Raw genomic sequence first — 16407 nt, 5'->3', positions numbered from 1 at the left:
CAACGAGACTAAAATGGTTAGTGGCAAGGTTATTGCTAACAAAAAAAAAAGGCGATGTAACAGAAGTGGCGACAGATGTTTTCTTCTGTATTGTGACGTGCAAAAATCATTTGATAATTTACAAGATATACTTTTCTAGTAGTGCACGTTTGTGTTTATTTATTTTTGTTAATGTCATCATAAAATTGAAATAAAACAAAAAAAATGAACGCTTCCAACTATTATACATGGGTTTACCGATTTACTAACAGGGCAAATTAGAGAGCGCAATTTCATAAAAGCGCGGAGGGGAGGGAAAATTCAGCATTTTTCTGATTTACTCACAATGCACACATTAACTAATACAGACAGAACCAGATCTTTTCAGCGCAACCTGCCAAGATCAACGCAAATTACACCTGCTTTAAAACGAGCTTTTTTAGGGAATTAATTGATGCAAATACCAGTAATATATCGCAAGCATTAGTAAATCGCGCTGTGTAAATTATTTTAAGACTTGCATGAATTTTGTATCGGAAAGTAAAACTCCTACAAGTGCGTAATCAATAAGGCCAGGTGCAAAAAGAACTTTTCCCATACCTTTTCAGCACTAATTCTTCACTGTGCAATTTTAACGCCAAAAGATGGTTTGCGCTGACGCAAATTGTTACTTTTTCTGGCCCTATATACAGTATCATGGAATCAATTGTATTGTGACTTGTTTTTTTCCACGTGGCAAGACATGCATTGGCTTACTTCATTGTTATACTAAGTAGTGTTGTCGCGACACAATCCAATATTGTTATACAAGTTATTGCTTCTATTCATTATTAATTATTTTTTTACTTTGTCATGGACACACTGGGTCTTTTATGTTGTTTTAATCCCAATCCAATTGCGCTGCAATGATCTGTATCGATATGTATCACAATGCGATGTCATTACCGATACCCAGACATAACATCAGCTTGTTCCTGTTGACGCTGCAAAAACAAAGTCAGCCCATGCACTTGATATAGCTGAGTAACCAAGCATGCAGCCACGCTACATTGACTTTCACCGTTAGGATTTTCATACCTCAGCTTTTCAATGTGACACGAAAGAGTTCGTTGTACTGTCCACAAACTTTAAATGTCTGCGAGCTTTTCTTAAAGATGCTAGAAATGACAGACTTTTAAAGGGATAGTTTACCTTCACGCAATTCCAAAACTGTATCACTGATTTCTTCTAGGGTGACGTCAATCCCGCATTTTTCAACATTCCTTCTTTCGTAGAACCAGAGTAAACAAATGATCACCGATTTTTCATATTTGGGCAAACTACTCCTTTAAAGTGTGAAATAACAATAATTTAAAGAACTTATCGATCCAGTGTTGTGATGATAGACTATCACAACGCAGTAGTGTATTGATATTTCCTTTTCTTCTGGTGGCTGTTTCCTACATCTTCAGTAGATTTTCTTTTTTTTTAAATTAGGTTTTATTGACATTTCTTCGTTAATGCAGCTGTAAATAGAGATGGTCCTTTTCTTCCCTTAAAGATTTATCCTCTTTTTTCCTCTCTCACCGAAAGTATAATAGACTCTCTAATTTCCTTTCCCATACTGATGTGCAAACTGTCAGCTCTTTTCATTTCAGTAGAGGTGCACTGTGGGAGCTCCACATGTCTATGGACCACTCCCACTGACTTCACACTGCATTATGCAGCCTGACTCCTGTACGGATCCAGTGTCCTGTGGGAATCGCTGATAACCTGTAAGCTCTCCATTCAGGTAGAAGACGAATGTTTTAATCATTGAGGAGGCTGAGAAACACAAGCACGTCATGTTCAGGTGTGGTCTGGATGCACATTCCTCCTGTTTTGTACAGTATCTAGAGCAACACAAGCCACAGGGCTCAAATGTGAGCAGGTTAACTAGGCCATCACATACAAATATGAAAATACAAAAGGTGACAAACTGCTCTCGTTCTTTTTGTGTACATATTGGACTGAGGTTACAAGTACAAATTAAGATACGAGTCTTATAGAGAGAGTTTAAAAGAACCAAGCCATAAAACCAGACCTTGATGTTTCGTATTAGATCCTAGAAATCTGACACTTCATACATTTCAGAGCCACTCCAAGAATGATGCCGTGGGATGGAACATTTTTCCCTGCTCAGAAACCTCTCTGAGGACATTTGTGCTTCTGCTTAGAACAACCTACAACATTCATAAAATTAAAGAGTTTTAACTTCCCACAGACAAGATGTACATTTATTCAGTTTCAAATTTGAATTAACGTGACCAGAAATCTGGTTGGTGCATTTCATAATCTTCATAACCAGATGTTTCGACATCTCGTCTGCTTGTAAAATGCCAACCCTGGCTGTTACTTTTTAGATCATTCGCACTACAGTTTCTGTAGATGTCTCGTGGAGGCGTTGAATGAACTTGGCCAGGTCAAATGCCATGCTTGCCCCAGGGTGAACTTTTACTGCAATGCAGGAAGCTGCGTTTTTCTTTTTTGCATAGTGAAATTATAATCAATTACATGAAAATGTGGGTTTCAATTTCTGTGAGTAAACTTGCATCGTAACCTCTTAAATCCTGTTCAGTCTTCTGTCTGAGACTTCTTGCTGCGAGGCTGTGTACTTCAGACAAAAATCTGTGCAGAAGTTAAGATTCCAAAATGTTTGGAAAACAAAATTTAAAAAGAACAAAAAACATTTCAAAAGCAGTCTGAATCTGAATGGATACTGATATTTGCTATGGTTCACTCCGAAGCATTGAAATACTGAGATAAACGTCACATTAAGACTGCATTTTAAACGTATAGCACCAAGCAAGCGTTATCTACTAAATAATTATAAAGAAATAGCAAGTAACATGTAGAATTAAATCTAAAAATATAATATTTTATTTACTTAAAAATAGTTTCAATTGCAACAACAAAGAGAGATTTGGCAAATTATGATTTCTGGGTAAACCTTTAACATACCAGGTACACCACAATACAGTGTACTAATGTTTTAATACTAATGTTGAAGACGGCCAGCGGAATTAAAAAATAAAATGTATGCCCTTTGTAAAGACGGTTAAGTCTGTTACACGTGGTGTTTTAAAAGAACAGTTCACAACTTCCATTTGGCCTCAATTGTGGAGTAAGTCCTTGTGTTGGAGTTCTCTACCCTCCAATCATCACCCCCTGGCCCTTTTATTCCCGGCTCAAGTCCAAACTCACACCAGGAGCAGGTGGCCAGGAGGACGAGGCACAGCACTGGAACACCACTGGAAGGGCACGGTGAGGCACATCTCATTTGTATTGTGCTTCATTAACTGCTGATATGACTGCAGTTTTCTTTAGAGTTGCGCAAGCTTTTGTTTTTTAGTGTCACTTGATGGTTCATAAACCACTGTTGCCAAAATTTTTGGTGAAACGTGATACAGGATTCTTTGATATAGTCATTTTGAAACAATTTATTGCATTCTTGCTAAATAAATATAAAAATGAATAAAGGATATCTCAAAGGCATGGGAAATGTCTCTCAAACTACCTACATTGTAAAAACAAAACTAGGTTGTAAACTGAGGTTTGGAAACTGTGGCAGAAGTGTGAAAGTTTTGCAAGAAACTGCACTAAAGTAAGATATGCAAGGGAGTACACAACACCAAATGTGTGTGTGTGAGTTTTAGCATGCTGAGACACAATGTAAAAGGTGTGGCTTGCGGCTATCACAGATCATCAGAGAAAAGGTCACACCTGCTCGGAAAGAACAGACACATTCTCAAAGGGACCTGTGCATGTGTGTATATAAAAACAATTATGCAAAAGAGTGAGCCTGTTCGAACGGGGGGTGGGAGGGCAATTAGGATGGAAAAGCTTTGGTTTGTCTCTTTCATCAGTTTTATATTCAATAAGTGCCACATTAGGCAGGCAACACCTGTTAAGGCAATCTGGTGTTCCCTCTCTAGGTGCATTAGCTTGTGTGTATTTGTAGCTTTGTGAACCACACTGAATACTTCAGCTACTGTAGAATAATATAAAGTGTTCCGATGAATTATGTGCCATAGATGCGTATGAGCACTTCTACAGTACAATAAGAATGATACAATGCACTACATTAATCACACACACACACACACAGATTTCAAATATATAATTTCAAAATATAGAAGAAAAATGCAATAAATTACGAAACACAGAGGCAATAAGTTTAACGTGTGTGTGTTGAAATACATGAAACCCCCAAATGAAAACTGAAATCAAGCTATGGCAACCCACCAGTTTCATTACATATCTTACTCAACTTTAAGGCAGGCAGATCTCAGATATGATGTAAGATAGGCATAAATAAAACTACATTTTTACTTTTTATTTTAATAAATAAATAAATAAATAAGAGTAGATGGCTGTTGAGTTTCAAAAGCATTGACAGGTGGTTGCTATGGTGTTCACTAGACTGCCAAATACGATTTTTCTAAGTGATAAATAAAGATTACTGTTATATGTCTCACAATAAAATACGGTAAGCGTTTAGTTTAGGGACTCATTCTCACTATTCACTAGAACAGCTAGTAGCTTATTAGCAGAGGTGGAAAGTAACTATTTACAAATACTTTCGTTATAGTACTTTTGTTTTACTTTCTTACGTATATTTAAATTATGTACTTTTACTTGAATAAAATAAAATGGAAGTATTCAACTTACAAAGTACAAAATAAAGGTGCAGATGGAGAACAGAATGAGCCGCAGTGTTTGATGGACACTTTTCAGACTGCTGGGGTGGAGCCCTGCGTTTCAGCCAATAACAGACAGACTCGGGGGTGCAAAACCAATCAAAACTTCGAGTTCAGTTGCGGAGGCGGGCCGTTTAAACCACGCTTTGTTTTGACTGACGATCATCAGCGTTGTCGCTTTGCTCTGATTTGTAATCGTAATTTTATCAGCTCCTGAAATGGGTAATACCGTTCATATCACAGAGCACTAAATAGAATCTGGGTTGAAGGAAGCAGTTATTGCATGGACAGAGCGAAAACAGTGTAAGTGTCTAAAATACATGCACACTGTTCAGTTGAATGATGAAAATCGCCCTCTTTAACGGTGCAGTTAAACTACATGTACAATGCTTAAATAACCTCAACACCACCAACAACACTGAAATAAGAGTGTGCGTATTTTTACGTGTATCTGCCTAATAGATCAACCATGATTTATCTGTCAATTGGATGCATTTAAAATCCCTTTTTTCTGTGTGTATATATATATATATATATATATATATATATATATATATATATATATATATATATATATATATATATTAGCTTTTATAAAGTGCAGGAAATACATAATATGGACAAAGACGTACCACGATCACTGTAGCTAGGTTTTTAGGTAATAAATATAGCACATGAATAATGCAGTGCTAAATGGCATAACAGTATAGACGTAACTATTTTGCCAAATTATGTTTAATGTGGAAAATGCAAAAAAAAAAAAAAAAAAAAAAAAATATATATATATATATATATATATATATATATATATATATATATATATATATATAGAATACAAATGATGGGTTCATGTCCAGCAGTGTATTTGATTTCTTAGCCAATTAAAATACATACGAAAAAATAAAGCCTATAAATTAGGCAGAATTAAAAAGTAGTTCTTTTTGTTACATTTCTGTTCCCCTCATTTCTGAAATGATGGCTACACCCCTATGTGTGCAGTACAAACAGCGCAGGTCTTCTTGTGCTTTAAAGTCATATTAAAATGCATACAAAGGAATCTTAATTTTATAACAAGCAGATGATTCCTGAACTTAAACATTCTATTCCAGAACTGGAATATATTTTGGATGTTAAATAAAATACTTTTTGTCCTACTGAAAATATGCCCAGGGTCCTCCTTTGTTATTATACCAAACTACATTTTCAGTGTGATTTTAAACCATTCAATTTAAGAAGACTCACAGGTTGTACTGAAGTAATTTGAAATACTTTAACTTAAGTACGAATTCTTAGCACTCTTTCCATCACTGCTTATTAGTCTGTATATTACTAGTATATTAGCTGTTTATTCGTACTTATAAAGCAAATATTAATGCTTTATTCTGGATGAGCATATTTTAGATCCCTTAATCAAACCACATACTAAACTTAACAACTACCTTACTATTAATAAGCATAATATTAGATGTTTATTGAGGCAAAAGTAAATAAGTTAGATAAAAATTAAAATTTGCCCTAAACAAAAGTCTAGTTTAACCAAAAATACCAGTCTTTCTGTTTCAAAATATCATGTTTAATTAAATGTATTACTTTCTGTTTCTTAGCAATTATTGTGAAATTTACAAGCAATTTCTGAGTTCTGAGTCTTTTTTTAGTTTTTAGCTGCTTTCTGATGGGGTTTAGTTATCACTCATATTCAGTTTCAGATTCTAGACTTTCCATTGACCCTGAGCCCCTACATCAGGTATAGGTGTTCGAACAAACCCGTAACCCCAAATTTGAGCAATATTAATAATACTTGCCTCAGTAATGGACCATAACCACTTTTGATCTTGTACTGTACGACTACCTTTCTATTTAATTTTACAACGTGCATCTGTAGGAGTCAACAGATCTCCAGCAAGAGAGCAGCCAGAAAGAGCGATGCTGAATCATCTCGGCACTTTAGAGTGCTGAGTCAAGAGCTATAATAGACTCTCGGTGAGCTGCAAGTGTGATTGGGGATGTGTGCCTGAGGTTGGGTATAAATTTGATTTAACTTCTTATAAGAGTGGAAAGGTTGAGTGTACACGTAGGTGTGTGTTTTATGGTATAGGTATAGTGGCTATCAAGAGTGAGCTAAGATAAATCTATATGCATCATGATAGCAGTAGATGAACATTGGATGGATGTTTAGTGAGAACATATTATTGCTCAGGCCATGAGGTAAGTACGGAGCTATATTTTGTCTTAATGGAAAAGCACCAGAAATCGAGAAGCAGTGCGGTGCTGTGCCTGGAAGGTTGTCCGGTGCATTTAGTGTCAGGTTAGTTGATTGAGGTTGCAAAATAAAGTGGGCCTTGATTCTGCTCTTTTTACGAGCCTGTAAAATAGAACCTTTGCTCCGGCACGTGTGCTAGAAATGCATGCGAGAATATGACAGAAAGAGAAAGAGATCTGGAGGCCAAAGGAGAAATGAGCTTGTCATTCTGGCCTTGAGCTATTAGAGAAAAAAATGGCAATACGTGCTGGTCTATATAAAGAAATATGTTCGGACACTGAGCAAACAGTGGATAGATGGATTTAAAGCATGAGAAAAAAGGAATACCTGAGATATTTTCAGCCTTTTCATTAAGATCTGCTGTACTCTTGCAATGTATTTAATGCCATACACGCTATGAAATGTCACCGGGGTCACAGGTGTGAGAGGCGGAGAGATGTGGGAAGCATTTAGAGACTTGTGGCTACACAAAAATGTAAGCATGATACCTGTTCCAAATCTGACGGTCTCAAATTGTCCATTTAAGTGTTGATGAGTGAGAGAGCGGTAGGTGTTTTTGACATGGTGATTACATTCCTTCGCCGTGAAACAATCACACAGGACTCTCAAAAGGAAGAAAAGAAAGCATAAAACAATCAAAAGGATAGTATTTAGAAGGAGGGAAATAAAATTTTCAAATCCTGGAAAAGGATAATGGGCACTTTCCACAAATAGGGCACAATATAAGGCGCAGCTCTTAAAATTGAATGTTTTTTTTTTTTTTTTTTTCAAAAGACGGGGGAATGCTTAACCTTCAGAGAATGTTGACTGTCAACATCAAAAATTGTTGTTTGCAATATAAAAAAACTGTTTCTGCTGTTTCTGCATAGTTGATAAAATATAATAAATATCAAAATGAAATATACATACGGTACTGTGCTGAGGTTTGGTGTCTGTGAGATTGTTTTAAGAAATGAATACTTTTTATTTACCAAGGACACATCAAATTGATCAAATGGGAGAGTTCAAAAGATTTAAAACTTCCCATTCATCAAAGAATCCTGATTTTGGTTTCTACAAAACATTTTCGACATTAATAACATTAATAAAATTAAATTAACAAATTATTAGTATAATATAAAACAAAAATGGTTATTCAGAACTCCCAATATTATTGTTTTTACTATATTTTTGAATATAGGTGAAATACAGTAATGTGACTTCTTTCAAAAGCACCAGAAATGATCATGTATTAATAACAATACATGAAGTTTGTTAGAAAAAGGGAAAACTCAGATCATGTTTTTTCATTTTGCATTTGAATTAATCTCAATCTATTAGAAAATAAAAAAAATTAAATACAGCTAACTAACACTTACTTAATTAGTTCTATATTAAAATACATCTAAACGAAATATATCCATATGAAAAATTTATCAAATCTTTTGCAGATTTGACCTAAATTAAAACATATGAACTGTTTGTTTCTAATCATAGATAAACACGAGTATTTACATTTGAACTACTTTAAAAGCTATAATACAGTGTTACATAACAAATACACTACATAATATATGTGGCTTTGAGACAGATGCTATAGCATTTTCTTTACTCTATGAGCAGAAGATGACGCGGTGAGTCTGGGGGTTGTTTAAAACCAGGCTCAGCGTCTCTTCTTCTGCTTGCGTAGAGCATTGATCTGCTGAGTATTGCTTGGTTAATGAGCAGCACTGATGATTCCACGAGTCGGTCGCGCTAGAAAGGGCTAATCGGTTTGCAGCTGCCTCCAAGGGATGAAAGAACACGAGGAAAGCCTATGAGTGCGCGAGTGGACGTGTTAGAACTCAGCCTGTCTTCACACTCACCACCTCTGGCTACACTGAATGCATTGATGTGAGAGCAATCGCGCTAAAGTCTCACCCTGTTGTTTCATGGGTGGAGGATAAATCATTTCATCTGCGGAACATATGTCTCACCTGAGTTTTCTCTCGCCTGCTATTGTTCTGTCTTGGCTTTTCTCTATCTTGCTTGTCGGTACCGATTCTCCGCTTCAATGGAAGGAGGCACGGCCGTCATGTTTGTCTAGACTGATCTGGCAGACTTCAACAGTTCGTAATAGCTCATCTAACCTCTCTTTCCGCCTTTGGCATCATCTGACTGTCAGTCTACCCTGTAATAAGTCTAGAGAAGAACAAGAAGAAATAGTTCAACCAAAAATATAAATTTGGTCATCATTTACTCACCACATCTTTCGAAACTGAAATGACTTTCCGTATGACCACTTTTTTGATGCTTTTATAGTGCTTTTTTGTCCTTTTTAGAGTTGGTCCCTTTCCATTTTCACTGAATGGAAGAGCAGCTCAGAGATTGTTAAAATTGTCCTTTGATGCTTCATGAAAGAAAGTCATACGGAGTAAATGATGACAGGATGTGTCCTTTTAGTTGAGGACTAGTGGTCATCCAATATGGGTTTCTAAGGCTGATGCCAATTTTTTAGAGCAGGGTGATTGATGGCCAAGATAAAGCTGCTCCCACACAATTTAATTTAAATGTGCACATTATTATTACAATAAAGATTAGGAATCAATTTGAAATATCTATGTAATGAATTTGTAAAAAACTATTTGATATTATTCTAAGTACTTAAGAATCAGAATTCTTTTTTGAATGGTGGCCATTACTCTATGTTAATTAAATCTAATTTCAATGTGCTAATATATTCAAACGGTTGTATTGCTTAATATGTTTGTGGCAACTGTTTTTGGATTTTTGAACTGTTTGGTTCTTTGATTAATAGAAAGTAGAAAATAATGTTTAGAAGAACCTTTATAAATGTCTGTCACTTTTGATTAATTTAATGTATTCCTAATACTTTTTTCAATAAATAACTAACCACAAACTATTGAACTTCTTCTAATCCTAAAGATTAAGAAGAATTCGATTTTTTGATCCTTTACTCAACCTAGTTATTCTAAACCTACTGTATATACGTTTCTTTCTTTTGTTAAACAAAAAAAAGAAGAAGAAATAATTAAGATATGACCATTACAAAAAAAATATAAAAATTTTTGGTTGAACCATACCCAATATTATTGTTAAATCTTTCAACTAAGGGATCTCCTAAATTTAGGGTTTTGTTGCAGCTGGTTTGTAACTCATGGCTGCCACTCTCAGAGTTTAAGCCGAACATCTTAAAGTTACAATAGAGATAGAGCCATGGAGCTCTGGCTCATCCTGGCACCTCATCCTCCTTCTTTACAACCACAATGGAGGCTCTCACTGCATCCAAAGACTCTTTTCTAAGCAGCACTGCCTCCTCTGACATCCCTAAACAATGGAGGGCAGTGATCTTTGACAGTGGCCCACAGGGCCATCGCCTGATTAAAAGGAAACAAAGGAGACGGGTGACCTCCGTCCAAGCTTCTAATCTTAGAGCCACAATGAAAGCAGGCGATGTTTTGTTCAATGCTTGCTTTCTCGAAAGCTGACAGTGCTAGCTGGGGATGGATGAAGATGGGGATGGACCAGCAGAAGTCCTGGAGAGTCTGGACCGGCTCCCAGCCCATGATGCAGAGAAGCTGATCGCTCTTCATTACTCTATTAACATTCCAGAGAGCAACCGACTACACAACGCAAACACACGAAACCACACAATCTGCAGAGCCAACACAAAGGCCATAGCTTCTAAAAAGACACTTCCTCAGAAGGTTATCTGTATGTTTAATGATATGAAGTATGTGGCAGACAGTATGCAAGAATGTCAACATCACAGCTTTCTCCTGTGTGATGCAGGTCAACACACATCCTGCTGTTCCCCTGCACTGCTGGGACAGCCGTCAACTCATGCGGGCTCCTGTGAAAAGCGTTTGCTGTGGCAGCAGCTTCAAAGCAAATATGCAATGCAGGAAAGACTGTAAAGGCATTTCCATGAGACTACGGCTTTATCTGGGACCTCATCAAGTTTTAACCACCGCAGCTTATAACTCTCTAATATGAAAAAAGCGATATGTTCCTGTTACTTTGTCCAGGTGTGTCTACTTTAGTCATTCGGTCTATTATATTTGCACAGCTTTCTTTGCCATTTTTCTTTATCAGATTACGAGTGTAGGAATTTGGGAGAGTCTTTTTTTTGTGAAAAAAAAAAATTCTAGTTTCTCATTCCTAGGTTCACTGTCAGGTTAGTTCATTTTGAGTAGAAAGCCGTATTTCAATTAGGGATGTGATTGTTTCAATTCTCCTTTATGAAGGTTGGAAGTTGACACGATATGGAAATTTGTATCGAACAATTCATTCTTGAACGAACAACACAATGAAATCGTCTTTCTACTTTCAAATGATTTTATTGTGATGTGCTAATTGTATTGTGTTGTGGCTTGTTTAGTTTATATTGCTGCTTTTTTTCTGTACTGCTGTGATTATTTTGTTGTGTTGTGGATTGTTTATGTAGTGTTGTGCTTATTTCATTGTGTTGTGACCTTCCCTAGTATTGTGGCTTACTTCTATTGTGTTGTGCTTATTCCGTTGTTGTGTCTTGTTTCCATTGTGCTGCGCACTACTGGGCCACCGTACCCATGGCTCACAGATGAAAATAAATAATAAGAAATAACAGATTTGTACATAATATTAATAGATTTTTTTGTCCATTTAGAAGTTGAAATCAAATTTTAAATGATATAAACTCAAATCTGAACTACCAGCAAAAAAAAATCTTATTGCTGAACCTCGGTGCTCTCCATATGTGATAAGATCACTTATTTGGATATTCATGCCAGTGATAAACGAGTCCACAGTATGTAGAGTCAATCAAGCAGGACTGATTTTTAATCATTATTTAATCTTATCAACCCATTATGCACTACGTTTTCTGCCACAGTGCTCTATTGAGATAATAAGCCAGGAAATGGAGTGTACGATGACTTGAGTATTTTTAGTAAGCTCACAGTACACAGTAATGTCAGACTCCATGAAAAGCCCCATCACCCTTGCCATATAGATAAGAGCGTTTGAGTGCTCTCGATAGAGATGCCATGAGCTGACTTTATTGGTATTTAGTGAAGGAAGCTCCTATAAGCACCGTCAAGCAAACAAGCCCCTCAGCCAACATTTCCTGAAGACCACTAACAGCTGTTGCTAAGCAACTTGAGCATCTGCAGCAGGGCCAATCCTGGTAAAATACATGCACTTCAGTGGTTCAAATGAAACACACATATGCAAAATAGCATCATTGCAATAATTTTTTGCATGCATGTTCATTTCACTGATTTGAAATGACTAACTGAGTTTACATCCGTTTTGTCTCATTTGAGACACACACATTATAAATGTATCGCACTATATTTATATGTTATCACCAGGAGAATGAAACTTAGGTCTGCTCATATGCCTGAGTGCGCTTTCTCTTTATAAATTACAGAAGTAAAACATAAAGGAAGTCTGACTGCCGTCTCATTGTGCTGTTTATATATATATCAGAAAATTTCAAAACGAGTAAAAGGTTGTGAAAGTTTGTCAGATGTCAACAGAATAGTAAATGACAGTCTTATCACATGCACATACAACTCCTGCCTGTCATCAAAGCTTTGGAAATAAATGCTCACACATCTTTTTTCTATCAGTAGTGATCTTTCTGATGATATAAAAAAGCAATGCTCAAAGAGACAAGCAGTGACCTGCAAGATCTTAAATTTCAAATGGGTTTTTCTTACAGGAGTGTCTCATTTTACCCAACACCCTAGAAAATGACAGCCCTGCAATTCTGTTGGATTTGCTTTTTTACAGATAAAATGAAACATTTTATATTAAACACTTATCATGATATGGTTGTCCAGATCGCTACACCTGCCTCATGTACTGCCGTTCAAAAAGGTCAGTGAGATTTTTTCTCACACAAGAGAAAACACAAGGCAGTGACTGTTTTCAACATTCATAATAAGAAGAAATATTTCTTGGCAACCAAATCAGCATATTAAATTGTTTTCTGAAGGAAAACTGAGTGTTATCCACCGTGAATTCAGCTTTGCAATCACAGGAATGAATTATATTATATATAATTATATAAATGAGATGTCCCTTTCTTCAATTACCTCAATAGGAATTATGCAATGTATTATAATTTAAATGTTGTGTGTTTGTCACTGTATTGTATATTTTACTATAAGAAAATGCATCCTGGAAATAGTTTATTTCAAGGTTATTCTTGACTATTCTTAATGATAAACCTCATTTGACAAAAAAAGGCATTTTTTAAAAAAATAAAAAAGGTATTTTAAAAAAAATACTTAATATAAATGTAAAAAAAAATAAATTACAACTTTATGCTCATAAAAAGGGTAATTTCTTTTATCACTTTGCCATGAAAGAAGAAATTCTAAAAAAGGATATAGCTAATTCAGACTGTAAATACAATGCTCTAAGAAGAAGTTACAATGTTACTGCATTCATGTTTAAAGGGTTAACCCTTTAAAGATGTAACATTTTGAAAATATATTCGGTTATATTAAGCCGCCTAGGACAGTTTCTGTCACATAAACCAAAAGGTATGACAATAGCTTGCCTTAGATGTCTTCTCATTAGCTCTCATGCCAGGAACCGAATGCATTTAACAGGTTTGGCCTTTTCTAGGAACTTTGCATTGCTCTTAATGAAGAGCCAAAAGAACGTTAGAGAGAAACCCAGGTGTTTCTGGAGCGAAACGTTGGGATTTGTGGCGTCCGTCATCATTTCTTACACTGAGAAAATGGAGAGCCACATTTTGAGTGTCTATCTTTAGGAAAGGCCTAATAATGAAACTCCTGAGCTATGAGATGTGACACATTTGCCCCCCGACTGTGTCGTCTGACGGAGGGAAGACAGAAAAAGAGAGAGAAAGAGCGAAGGAGAGAAGAGGAGAGTGTTCTGAGGGGGTTTAAGGGGAGTAAGGCTGAGAGGCTGCTGTCATGCTCTAGTTGGCCTGTTGAAAGATGGTTGAGACATGTTTAAGAGGGTGGGGGTGGGGGGGTGTTGTGCTGGGATTCTCCTTTGCTGAGCAGCGGCTCTGAGTCTGGACAGACACAGCAGTGGTAACATGGCTGACTCACTCAGCCCACACGCAGGAGAACACTTATTCACCCAGAGAGGAATATTAACAGTATCGCAGCCTCATCTCAGTTCTGCCAAACCTGTTGCGTGCGCTCAGAAGCATGCAGAAAGTCTGTATGCGAAAACTGTAAAAAGCATTAATTAGATGCATATTTAGGTAAGCTATCTGCATACATACGAGGGGTACAGGTGCATGCATCCTACTAAAGGGCCAAAACTGAATTTTTCATGTGGACTAGGGCTGTAGCAATGCGATAGTATGCCGCGGTGTTTGTCTGAAGTCTCTAATAGCACTCTCAATATTTCACTTAATTTATCTTTAATAACATTTACTACATTTAACATACTTTTATTAAGCAAGTTAAATGGATCAAAGGTGACAGTCAAGATATTTAGAATGTTTTAAAAGATTTCCATTTCAAATACGTTTAGTCATTAGTTTAGGATTCTTTAATTAAAAAAAGTTGAACAGTTTTTTTTCACAATTGTTTTCAAAACTGATAATAATATGAAGACATAACATCAAGAAACAGTAGTTCAAGAAGCACATGAGAATGATTTCTGAAGCACTCTAAAGACTGGCTGCTGAAAATTTTGCTTTGTCACACCAAAATAAAAGATGTTTTAAAATATATTAAAATAGAAAATGAAATAAAATAGTTGTTTTAAATATCAATATTTCATAATATTATTGTTTATAATTTATTTTCGATTAAATAATGCAGCTTTGGTAAGCATAAAACTTTGAGATGGAAATGTAATTTAATTAGGCTAATGCATTTCTTTTAATGGCTAATTTTGTACATCGACATTTATGTAATGAACACTTTATTTGAAAATAGGCTCATTCTCCGACTCCCCAAGACTTAAGAAGTTGAGTTTTACCGTGTTTAAATCTATTCAGCCGATCTCCAGGTCTAGCGATAGCACTTTTAGCATAGCTTAACATAGATCATTAAATCTAAATAGGCCAGTAGCATTGCGTTCAAAAGTGAACAAAAAGTTTTGATATTGTTTCTAATTAAAACTTAACTGTTCTGTAGTTATATTGTGTACAAAGACCGGCGAAAAATTAAAAGTTGCGATTTTCTAAGCTGATATGATTAGGAACTATACTCCCAATCAAACGTAATAATAAAGAAAGTTTGCTGCCGCACCATGGCCAACTTTTTATTTTCTGCCGGTCTTAGTATATAATGTAATTACAGAAGAGTCAAGTTCTAAATAGGAAAAATATCTAAATTCTTTGGTCATTTTTGAAAGCAATGCTACTTAGATTCAATTACCCATGCTAAGCTAAGCTATGTTAAAATTGCTATCGGTTGAATAGATTCCAAAACGGTAAAACTCAACATATTAACTCTGGGCGAGCTGGAGAATGAGCATATTTTCCAAAATGTTCAGTGCTGCTTTAAACAAAAAAATTGTTAATTTTCAAAAATAGATTTTTTTAAAAAAGACTTGGGATGCAATGGCTGAAAAATTCACCTAATTATTTTTCGCATGATATTACATCGACGGTCATCAATGATTTACTTCACAGATGCCCTCATCCAGATTCTCAATCATGTTAGTAAATATTATCAAGTTATAAAATGCTTATAAAGCTGAAAATGCTCCAGATATACAGTAGAAACAGGACATATATGAAATAATTGTAGGTTTAGAACAATCTGTGCACAGACCCCCTGCAGGACTTCCATAGACCCCAGGGCTCCAAAACTCTGGCTTTGGATCCTTAAATCGATATTTGACTTCTCTGAGGCACTGTATTGGACATCAGTGAAGTAAGCTGCTTGAACCCAGCAGATTCACTTGCTCACATTTCACATTGACATGCTGAGGGTCTCTCTCTGCTCAGCCCATGTTTCAAAACGCATTCCCATTATTATATTGCGATGATGCAAAGCGATATATCGAATTGTGTATTGCACTGCAACACCTGCCCATAACATACGCTGATGTTTACCACAATTAAACAACGCACACTGTACAACAGAGGCAGCTTACCAAACTGTGCGTCCTATAAAAAGCTTAGCTGGGACATGCGTGGACAATTCCCTCTCCCTGTAACATAAGAAAAAATATTCACGTCACTGACACAAAGTAAATATTCTCCTCTTTTTTTAGAGTCAGCAGGAAAGCGCTCTCAGACAGGGGTAATTTGTCTTCTCCTCAAGGGTATTCATGAAAAGGACTGGAAGGCGCGTGCAAGTGTCAACAGTAAAACTTTTGAGCTGAAGTATTCTGTGTGAGAGAGATGCTGTTTTGAGAGCCAGAAGCATCCGTTGTTCCTATCGCTGATGCTGATGTGGACTGCTCTGACCAGTGACACCCACTCTCCACTGCTGCCGTGGCAACAGAGCTCAGGATGAATGGTGGCATCGGTTGTAA

At 36.2% G+C, this 16407-nt stretch overlaps 1 protein-coding gene across 1 annotated transcript in view; it reads right to left on the bottom strand.

Moving 5' to 3' along the window:
* Positions 1–16407, bottom strand: part of fut8a (fucosyltransferase 8a (alpha (1,6) fucosyltransferase)) — a 68903-nt gene that overhangs the window by 30534 nt on the left and 21962 nt on the right. The window contains 1 exon segment of the mRNA XM_043262937.1: positions 16024–16080. The gene's annotated coding sequence lies outside the window, so the exon portion shown is untranslated.

The sequence above is a fragment of the Puntigrus tetrazona genome, chromosome 17 (genome assembly GCF_018831695.1).
Source record: "Puntigrus tetrazona isolate hp1 chromosome 17, ASM1883169v1, whole genome shotgun sequence".
Lineage (NCBI taxonomy): Eukaryota > Metazoa > Chordata > Actinopteri > Cypriniformes > Cyprinidae > Puntigrus > Puntigrus tetrazona.
Note: the sequence above shows the minus strand (reverse complement) of the source record. Positions and strands in the feature narration are given on the sequence as shown.